The sequence below is a fragment of the Argiope bruennichi genome, chromosome 9 (assembly GCF_947563725.1).
Source record: "Argiope bruennichi chromosome 9, qqArgBrue1.1, whole genome shotgun sequence".
NCBI lineage: Eukaryota > Metazoa > Arthropoda > Arachnida > Araneae > Araneidae > Argiope > Argiope bruennichi.
In genome coordinates, this window is record NC_079159.1 from 78,812,038 (window position 1) to 78,824,631 (window position 12,594).

Consider the following 12,594-nt stretch of genomic DNA (forward strand, 5'->3'; position numbering starts at 1 on the left):
GGAACAGCGGCGAGATGGGCTGTTTTTAAGATCGAGCATGCCACACCGTGTGTAAAAAAGGATGACTTAAGAATCACCAATGAACTGGATAAACATTCTTCTAACTTTGCTTCTTAAACCATGTCTGGAGCTGTTGCACATGCTGATTAACGTCAATTCAACTATGAACAATCAACTACATGGGTCATCAAGGGACTTTTCAGCAAATTTTGAATTTTTCGACTGCTCCTCTGCTTTACTAATGATACGAGGTAGTTGTTTGTTTCACACATGAAAAAAAATCGAATGTAAAGAAAATATATTAATCTGAAAGATAAATCCTCAATTAGAAATTATTCCTCCGGATACACCGAATCGTTGGAAGGCAGTGGCGGAGAAGTTCAATAATGTCAACAGATAGATCAAGAATTTGGCTGCATTTCAAGAATCTTGTATATCGATCGACACAGATCAGGAAAATATGGCAATCCTTGAACTTAACTAAGGATCCTAACAACAAAATATCGGGATGAAAAAGCTTGAGAATGGTAAAATATTATCGCCAACTGACAATTTCTTATCCCCAGTAATTTTGGATCTCTGACAACTATTACCATGCTTAAACCACAATGTACAAACCAATGTTCATAGATTCAGAAATAGAATCTGGTTGGAGCAAGTTTTTGCTCTGCTTTGATGCAAAGATGGAGCCAACAGTAAAAACATACAGATATTTCTCACAGAAAAGGTTTGTGATATATCGTCAGTGGAAATCTTACAAAAAAAAAGAATACAGGATAAATTAAAGTACATGGATATGAGTTGAAAACTTGTTCCAGAACCCATAAATAATTGCAACTCCTTATTTGAACACTCATTCTAAGCTAAACCACTAAATTTATGGAATTTTTAAAAAAAATATTTTTGAAATCCTTGAAAAAGTAACAGACACGACATTATCTTTTACACAAATGTGGCGTATAGGAGTTGCATGGTTGCTAGACTCAATTCCTAAGTTAAGAGAAAAATCATTATCAAATTTTCGTATAAAAAATGAGCATTTTATATTTGATGTCAACTCCCACCACCCAGTTTCTAACAAGTAGTGAAAATGCTTTACAGGCAAGAAAATGGAACAGCAATCAAATGTGTTAAACTTTTTATCAATACTATAGAGTTTTTTGGAAAAGAAACCAAGTAGTTCCACTATTGATGCAGCTTGCGTCTGAAATGCAGAACCTAGAGCAAAATCCGAAGGTTCAACCATTAAAGATATATGAGTATTCGGTGGAAGAAAAAAAAAAACAGAAATTGCGTCAGAAATAAGTTTTTACAAGACCCGACAATAGATTCGGCTTCTTTTGTCCATATAATGGGCGTTTCTTCTGCTCTTAATATATATATTTTTAAAATTCATAGAAACAAGTTTTCTTTTCATGTGCATTTTATATGAAACAATGGAACAAGTAACATTGTATCGTCACAAATTCCCTTCGACTGTGGAAAATTTTTCTTCAAAGTGGTCATTTTCTAACCATACATTTCTGTTAGTTATCTCTGATTTAGTAGAAACTTCAGGTTTATGATCAATTTGTGCAAAAGTTAAATTGTGAAGATCGATTTGTTCAAAGAGGCATCACGAGCTTCATCGATAAATTTTAGCAGTTAATCCAATGAATCTTTGCAAATCGGTACTATATGCAAGTGACAAATATGTCACCACAATATCTACGCGGGAAATGACATATATCGTGCCAGTTCCATTTTCTCACATGTTTAAACCACCAGCGTAGAAGTCAGAAAATTGGCACAGATGTTGATGAAGTCATCACAGGAAGATCAACCGATGGACTGATATGCCATATATGAAATTATATCACATCAACATCATGACTACAATATCTTAAAACGAAAAGAGGACTTCTCAATGTACTGGACTATACAAAGAATATTTGATACACACATCGAAAGGAAAGAATATAGTAATGATTAGAGCAATTACCGCTTCGCTACATGATCAGAAATCGAGGCATAATTTCTTATTGAATTTCCCTCATATAATCCAAGTTGATGACGATTTTTCAATAAATGGGGACCATTCTTTAACAAAGGTAGTCACAGAATAATTGTAACTTGCCTATAGATTTATTGTACATTACGTGTATTCATTCTACAAGCATAACAGATGAAGGCAGGTTTTGAAATTCCTGGACGATTCAATTTACCAAATAACTTTCATTCACCAGGAAAAAAATCGTTTACTAAAATGCCATTATCATGTTTATTTAATTCCAACGAAAGTATCAGCTTCCATTGGATCATAATAGCAAATAGGATCAATTTCTCGGATTTATCACATGAAGACTTCTTATTGAGGTTCAGAACAATCGTGAGGTATCAATAAATCAAATATAATGAGGAATATATGTTAAATATTCTTAAAAAAATAATCTTTTAATAAACAAAACAAATGTTTCATTCCAATGCATCGAAACCACTTGTAAGAATACGGACTTTCAATGATTCACAGAACTATCGAACTCTTGATAGACATTCTATATTTCTTAAAGATATTCTGGGACGATCTGGAATTTATAAATTCATCATGGGTTATGGATGAATAAAATCCTTATAAGGAATGCTTTTTTCATCGTCCAGTGGAAGCCAACTTTGAAAAATTCACTTTAACCGAATATTTTTAATGCATTGAAACCCCCACAGAGAAAAGTTAATCAATTTATTATATGGAAAAGGTTTGGAAATTTCTTTATCAACTCTGTAAACTTGATTAGTTAAAAGTGTGCAAAGAATATTCATCAAAAGACATCAATCATTCATCAAATTTGAAGCTACGAGTACTTAAATATACTATACGAGGACAAAATATTTTTTTAAAACTATTTCTGCGTATGTTATTATTTATAACAAGCAAAGGGTTTAAAATATTCCTAATAAAGTTACTTTAACAAATATTTAAAAAAATTAATTCTATCAAGGATTGCAATCATAAGAAGAATTGTTTATCAAATCTGTATTATAAAATCTGACTTTTTAGAATAAAATATTTTTTTGGCATCAGATTGTGTTGAATTTTATGGAGCCGTGTTTTTTTAAATAGTTATGCTTATGTCGTTTTAATGGCTCACAAGAGAATCTTCCCAATGATTTCACTTTTAACATCAGTCTCATTGAAAACATAACTATCCATATTGTTTGTCTTTTAATTACAATTTCCCTTTCTTGGTACCGTAACTTCTTATTCCGCATGTAAATTACGCAGATAATACACAGAATTTTTTTTTGGTCTTGTTTTGCAACACGAATAAAATCTATTTGAATCGGGAAAAAAATGAAATTTTTATTTATTTGAGGTTTCAATTTAAAAGGTTTGAATTCCATATGGCCAATAATATATATTGCTAAAAATGAAACAAAAAAGTGTTTTTAAAAATTTGCTAAATTTTAAGAAAAATTTTAGATGACAATTAAATTGGTATCATCAAGAAGAAAATTTCGTATATTGGTGTAAAAATAAGTTATGCGCAGTAATATTTCTCTGTATTATCAAGGGAAAAATGCTAAAATCTATGCTTCAACTCTAATTAATTAATAATCTAATAAAAATTTCAAAAAAATCATTTCAGCTAGCGTATAAATGTACACAGCATTCTCTTTTAATATCAGCAGAGATAAATTTTTAAATGGGATGAAATAAAGTGATTTATCGTTCAACAGCGTTATAGCCAAAAACTATATTGAACTAAATTCATGATTAAATTTTAATTAGTTACAGTAATAAAATTAAATCTAAGTGCTTAGATAAGTTAAAAAATATTAATACGACTTGTGAAAATCCATAAGTTAAGAGATTATTAAAACCATATATTTAAAAATCGCGATATATAAACGTAAGACAAAATAAAATCTTACATATTTTAAAGGTTGATTATGAAATTTAAAAAAAAAATTATACGCTTTTATTTCCGTACGAAAAAAAAAAATGGAAAACGAATTCTTATTGTATTAATCGATGTTGGTAGATTTTTAAAACCTCTGGCGGAGAGTAATTTTTTTAATTCAGTAGAAGTGCAAAACACTCGAAATATCAAACCCTCTAATGTTGTCATTTAACTTATAATTTCATCCAAATTATCTTTTTTTTTCAAGATAATCTAAAATCCCTGATGGCTTGGGCTTAGAAATTTTACTTAAATTTGTATCTTCATCGCAATTAGATTCTTTCCTCTTTAACAAATTTATATTATGTTTCGTTTTTAAATGAGTATGGAGTCCACTTGTACTTCCTCAGTTTACTTTAATAACTCTTGAACATTTTTTACATTGTGCCACCATATTATTTTCATCATATAAATAATGAAACCAAACAGAATTATTATCAAATAATTTTTTATGTTCTTTAAAGTTATTTTTATTCATTATTATGGGTTATTATTTTTTAGTATACATACAATAAATCTGAAAAATATTTTGCACCCTAAAGTATGATATGCAAATACAATGTGAATAACAAACTCAGCAGTTAAAAAAAAATATTGAAATAGTACGCACTTTCTTCACAACTACAACCTTGTTTTTGTTGGTATCCTTGCATAGGGGTAGCGCATCTTCCTCGTGATTTGGGCGTCTCGGGTTCGAATCCCGGTTCGGGCATGGTTGTTCTTCATCTGTGTTCTATCTGTGAGGTGTGTGAATGTGCCCCCCTTTAAAAAGGAGTTGTGCAAGCGAATGTGTGAGTGTCATCTTCCTATGAGCTAGAAGTCAGACTTCTGCCCTCGGGTACTCAGGGATCTTTGCCCTCAGAAGCTACTGCACTCCCTTTCCGTGGTAACGCGGACACGACATCATCATCATCATCACAAGCTTGTTTTCACAGATACGAATATCAGACTGCGAATCCTGTCTGTGTGCAGTATCATTCTGAGAACTGCAATAGAATAGTTTTGACCCGCCTCCTTGGATGATTCACATACTAAGTGATAAATACTACTAGTAATTCATCGCTTCTCTTGATTGTACGATGCAACTTTGTATTTACGCGTAATTAATTTCGCCAGTTAGGGCGACATAAAAACATATACTATTTTGCTATGCTGGCTATCCCTGAACATATAGTGTAGGCAATTTAAAAAATTTCTAGTAAATACCGAAAAAACGGTATTTAAACTTGTGAATACCGGTATTACAGAATTGTATAAATGGCTCAAATTACCGGTATTCGGTATACCAGTATTGCAATCCCTAATATTGCAATCCTAACCGGTATTGCAATCCCTAACTTTGTGAGTTTTTTTATCTAGTACGAATGTTTCCTTTTTTATTTCTAATTTATCTTAAAGTTGGTATACGGTTTATGGAAAACTCAATCGTTTCAAGAATGTATAAGCAGAATTTGAGCTTATTCACACAAAATAAATTTAAATAAAAAATAGCTATTTCCACTTTTTCTGCATTAGCCATATTAAAGAAAACGAGCATTAATCGAAGAATTATCAGTTATAGCAAGCAATCAGACGCATATCATCCGTATTTTCTGGAAAAAAAAATCAGAAATATATAGGAATAAAAAGCAAATTTTAAATATAGTTATATAATTATAGCGAATGCAATATTATATATCATTAATTTTTACAAGTCGGATAAAATCATAATGTGGAACAGAAAACGTTTCAATTGCTGAAATAATCTTCCCCGCAGTATTAATGATTTTCATGCCTTACCAATGTCAGTAATCGATGCAATAAAAATTTATTTCGTTGTAGATTGCTGATAAAACTAACGCATTAAAAATCCATTACTTAAATGAGAAATTGAAATGTTTCATTTTATTACTTCGATAAATGATGTGTTGCCATAAAATGGCTCCTTGGTGATAAAAAGAGAAGACATTGGTATCAGTATTGCGAAAATTATGTAAAATAATTCGAATATCTATTTTAAATGGATGAATAGCTGACAAAAGAAATAAAAAAATGCTAACCATTATGAAATTATTTATGAGCATTTATTGGAAAGATAGCAAAATATTTTAAAGTGAATTTTAATAAATTTTGTAAATTTTATCACAAAATAATTTAAAATACATTTTTGATATTTATTTTATAAACTTAATTATTGCGGAATGAAAGTGGATAAATTTTTTTAATAATACGATTGCAATTATTTTTTCAGAAATCGCATGTATTTCATCAGAATATAATAAACCTAATAAAAAAAACTCTTAAACGTAACAAGAAAACAATTACCTAAAAAAATAATCTTTTTTCATTTTACTCTACAGGGAAAACAGTAATATCGAATCATAACACTGTTAAACTTAATTATTCGAAATTCTTTTATTATAAAATATATTTTAAGTGATTCATGATTTTACAGCGATGAAAATAGATAAATATACAATGACAAAAATTGATTATTCTGTTTTACGTATAAATGAATTCATATACACGAGAGATCCCAGTGTTTCCCGTAAAAACATATTTTAAATCAAAATAACAACAACAAAAAAAATCTATTCATAATATTTATTTATTAGAAAACACCGTCTGGATATAACATTTTGTGACATTAACATAATATTTATTTTCGGAGAAACGTCTGTTTTTCTCGTAAAATAATCATATTTTACATCTATCTCGGCAATTCCGTAGTTTATTTTTATTTTCATTGTTTGTATCGGAAAATGTATACTATTTATGCTTGAAATATTTCAGCTAATAAATTTAATAAGATTCTTTGGAACGTTGATTTATTATCATATATGTTGTTGCAGTCTTATAGATATTAATTTTTATTTTGTGTCAGGTAAAACAAATATTGCTAAATCGAAACCTTTATGAAGGTGTGCCATAATCTTTCGTAGAAAAATTCTTTTTTAGCTTTAAAATATTGTTCTGTGACTGTGATTTTGATAATTTTGGAAATCCTTCTTTTCCTTTTCTTTCGTTGTTTTAATAAATACATAAAGGCATAAATACATGTTTATATAAATCACAAATCACAAACTAGCCACTCCGACCCGTGGGAAGAAACACAAAAAAACTTGAATGACCGAAACGCCGCAACAACAACACTGGCGGGAACTGTGGTTGAGTCCTAAGGGGCATCAAAGGCCAAGGTACATACCTTCCTTAAGGAAATAAGTCCCATCACCGAAGGGAGGAACCAGACCCCCACCTTTTCGAGTACTCACAGGGGGTGGCGGAACGAGGCCTCAATTACGAGGTCCCCCCCCACGTGGAACACATGTTTAAATAAACACATATTTCATGTCTCATAAACATTTTATGAAAATTTCACTAGATTTAAGATTTTTTTTTTGTTTTAGTATTTATACTTTTGCAGTTGCAAATAATTTATATAGTATGTCTCAATGCATATCATTAAAACGATTTCTACTTGATTAACTAAATGAAAGGTTACAATAAGATGGTGAAATTAATTGATATTTAAAATGTCATTCAATTGAATTCAATATTTATTACATTTGATTATTTTTTATTTAATATTTTGATCAAAGAGCTGTAAACCAGAACAATTACTCTAAAATTTTGCTAATGGGAGAAACTTTACAGAAATATATGTAAAATATGTCTATCTTCTTTTCAGAATAAATATGAACCGAGCATTTTAAAATCGCAACGAGCTAATAGATAACATTTTCTGCAAGTATGTGAAACCAAAATACAGATCTGAGTCAAATAATGGACTAAATCAGTTAAAACTGAATACCTGTTGGATCGAATATTGTATGAACATGAATAAAATAATTAAAAAACGATGTCATTATAGACTGAGGAATTTTAGTATATGTTTTTCACATCAGAAATGTATACTTTTGTTGATTCAGTTGGCTTAGCAGAAGCATTCAAAATTAGTGGTGATTTTAGGTTGTTTGCTGTCCTAAGCATCGTATGAAGTCAATTTAATTTTACATTTTGAAATCACTTTATTTTATTTCAGATTAACTATTCTTTGTTTCATTAAGTTGATTTATTTATTAGGACTGGGTGTCCATATTTCTATATGTTAGTAGTGAAAGCCACCTTCTGTAATAATAAATATTCTAATAACTAATGACCCATTAAAACGCTTAGAAACCTGACCAATTATACATGATAAAATGTTACTACTATTCTGATCTTTCATAATCCATAGAATTTACGCTTTTTATTTGGCAATTAGTAAAAAAATATCATTTAATGGACCTCCTTGTGATCGTTTACTATTTGTGGGAAATCAATCACTGTTCAAAACACATGTTCAGTTCTCTTCAGTATAAGACAGAAAATATAAAATGCGCGCGCCATCTATTGAAGTTATTTGTAAACATTATTAATTAAAATCATGTAAGTAGAATATTCCTATCGTTCATTAAATTCACGAACAAAATCCGTCGGTTATTTTCAAATTTATGAATCCCATGTTGTTTAACCTTTCTCAGTTTTAATAACTTTTCATTTTAAACGTAAATAACTTATGCCACCTTATAAAATATTTGAAATAATTAAACAGCAGAAATACTCAATTTTATTCCCAAATTTGAAAATTTCAAGAACATTTTAAGAAATGATTTCATGGAAGTCCAAACCTTTCGAGACATGTATCTTGAAATACTTGCGAAATTCGAGGAGAAATTTGAAGTAAAATTTCATTTCCTTAAACTGAACTTTCAAGAATCGTGTTGCGAAAATTCGATTAATTCGTTTTGGAAAATTTCTGGACATTCTAGAAAAACTTTAAGGAAGCAGATGGCGATAAAACTATTGCCACTGAAAATAAGACAAAAGTATTTATTAAAATCTATGAAAACAAAATCTGAATCTAGATGTCTGCTGTTGGATTTCTTGAATATAGTGTAAAAATATATTATCTTTACTTTATGTAAGCATAATAACTTCATGCTCAACTGATGCATGAATGAGAACTTGCGACATTCATTAATCAAAACCGGTTTTTATTTCTATCAGACGGAGTGGTGTTTTTCTGAGTTTAATCAGCTGCCTCGAGTTGCTAGAATGGCATTCAGGAAAGATAATTAAATAAATGTTATTAAACTTCTTAAATAAATTTGGGAAAAAATAAAATTTTTATAAATTATATAAGTTAGTATTGCAATGTGTCCTTACGTAATTATTAAAATCATTGTTAAACGAACTAAAACTAAATAATTACTTATTCATAATTTATTGGAATATTAGTCATTCGTTTAATTGATTGTGGCATATTTCACTTGACAGACCCTATAAAATAAAAATTTTGAATGTTATATTTAGTTTAAAAATTTTATTTCTTTACAGTCTATTATAATAATTAAATACTTTTATTTATAAATAATAAAATTATTAATATATAATGATGATAATTTTTTCAAGAATTTTATTATTTTTATAATTTTTTCCATGCTACATATATATATATATATATATATATATATATATATATATAGATATATATATATATATATAATGTATTTTGTTTGAAGCAGACTGCAGGTTTGACAAGCAGTGAAGAGACTTTGTATTTTTAATTTCGTTTTATTCTCTCTTGGGGAACAGTCATGATTTATTTACAAGACGACGCAGCGCGACACAAAAGCAGAAGTAAAGAAGAAGAGCCGAAACAAATGATCCCTAGTCTTATATAATATAGGTTTTCCGGTCACGTGCCGATGGAATACATGTGTTGACCTTTGACAAGGGCAACGTAAGTATTACTTTCATTTGATACGTAGTACTGATGGCGCATTATTTTTACAAAGGAATGAATTAAACCGAAAGTGGAATTATATCAGGAAATAAGAGAATATTTTACTATGGGCTAAATTAAGATAAAATTTTGGAAATTAATTTGGTTTAACCTAAGAGTTTAAAATGTCATTACATATATATGAAATGATATTTTAAACTCTTAATTTAATCCAAATTAATTTCCAAAACTTTATCTTAATTTATAGCCCATCGTAACTTCATTCTAAAATATTCTCTTATTTCGTGATCCAATTCCAATTTCGGTTTAGTTCGGTGTGTAATGATATGGAGCACTAACAGTATACGCAGGGTAGTGGAGTTTGAGTGATATGGATGTAAAGAAATAATTCTCCATCTTCTTGGTCTCCCTATAAATTAAAAAAAAAATGACATTAAAAATTATTATTTTATACAAAGTGTATAATGGAATCTAGTATATTCAATTATTAAATAATTGATGTTCCAGTATATTATAAAATAATTATTTATATTGTATTTAATATTTTTACAATTCAGTGTGCACACACGTTATAGTTCCAATATTTGGTAATAAAAAGTGTATTTTTTAATTTAGTTATTTGACAACTAGATTATCATTTTTTAATCGACCGACCGACGCTCCCTTTTCATTCCACTGGCTTTAGGCAGATGGTTAGTCAGTTACCCACTACTGTACTCTTCTTTTATTTCCAGCTTTTGTTTTCGTCTTAATATAAATTTTAAATTTATTTAGCCAAAATGAATTCCCTGAATAACATGCACTGATTAATTTATATCTATGCGTTTAAAAAGCCGGGAGTATTTATGCAAATGAAAAAAAAAAGAAAGAAAAAAAAAAGCATTCAATTAATTTTTGTACATTGGAATTTTTGCTAGAGTGATTTTATGCATCGACTGTAGTTTACATATCCGAAACTTTTTCTTACGGTATGTCACTAATTGAAATTTTTAATGGATTGATCTTATGTACCACTGTTGTTTACGTATCCGATACATTTTTTCCTAAAGTATGAGGCTACTTTTATGGTGAAGGTTTTGAAAAATCACAAAATGTTTATCTTTTTGTGTAAAATAAATTTAAGAATAATTTAAAAACATATATGAAACAGAAGTATATCATTTAAAAGCCAAAATTCCTTTGAAAATTGGAAGATGTAAGATTTTTTTTTTTTTTTTTTTTTTGGCTAAAAAGAGGTATACTATCTTCAGTTTGGTATAATATACGATTTGTTCAAATTCTTGCCGATAAGAAATATATTTCGTATTTTATGAACTGTAAATATACTTTATTTCTATCTAATCCTTGAAATTCGAGGTTCAGATGATAAATAACATGAAAATTTCAAGTCTAACAGAATTTTCTTAGGAACAATCTAAATTTTGATTCATTGCAACTGGCGCCATCTGGTTGCAAATTTGAGAAAAAATGATTTTCTTGATTCCTAAGTAATTTTTATATCGATAAATCAAATTAAGGAAATAGAAAATGATAACAATAAAAATGTTTTTTTAACATGCTTTTAAAAATGATTTACAAATTCGAAATTTTTTTTTTCTATCAAAAAGCTGAAGGTTGAATCAAAGTTATAAAATAATATGTGGCACTTTGAAAGGAAACGTGCTGCAAATAATATATAAAACTGAAAGGAATATCACTAGAAATTTCCTAAATATTTTGCATAAACATTACAAAACATTTTTAAAAGATAAAAGAACATATACTTTATTATATTTTTAAACACCAAATTACTTGAAGGATTTCTTCCAACATCTGGTGTTTTTATAATTAATTTTAATATTTATATTTGTAAAAAATATTTTTCACTTTTTTTCATAAAAATTGGATTTAAAAATATTTTTATGTTTATTTTTATCAATTTATTTTGTCTATTTTTATCAATATTGTAATTTAACAATTAATATTTCTGATGAACTACAATATGAGATTCTTAGAAGTAAGTATAAGAACAATTTAGATCTTTTAATAAATTCCTAAACAAAAGTTAAAAGGCAATGGAAAACAAGAAAAAAGATAGATGAAAACAAGTGAAATGGAATAAAATATGAATATATGATACATACATGAAAGAAAAAAAAAGTGTCAATACAAACATGCACACACACACACAAAAAAAAAAAAAAAAACTATAAACTATGATGAACGTAGTTACACTGAAAATTTATAGCCAAAAGTTCAATTTTGGAAATAACGAATATAAGAAGACAAAGATCAATCTTAAATGAAGGAAAACAAATATACACACGCACAAAATAAATAAATTAATTAAGAGATGAAAAATATCAAAAGACAAAAAAAAAGAAAAAAAAAGAAATGAAAAAAGGAAGGATAGAACAAATGAAAGCAAAAGTATAAAAGGAAAAAAAAAAAAAAAAAAAGCTAAGCAAAATAGTCTAATGAGAAGTATAAAGATTAAAGTTTATTTTTATTAACTGGAAATTAATCCTCAAATTCTTATATATTCTCGCATAATTGAAAAAAAAGAAAGAAAACGAGCATACATTGACCTATCCTGGAATTGTCTACTGATTACCTAACTGAAGAGTAGAAAATTACGCAATGGCTGACAACAAACAGATGTAACATGTTTGAAACACAGGTACTAACATTAATCTACCCCAAACAAAAATAAAAACTTTTACAAAAACGGAATTATTCTCATTTAGACCCTACTTTATTAGAAATACTTTGGATTTTATTTATATTTTCATTTGTTATGAAAAAAACAAATCGCAACCACTGAGCAAGACACAGATTCTGTGACGTATGGGGAGCTGCCGTATTTCTTATCTGAGCATTTCCGCTGGAAAAAGAGTTCTTCCTGACAGA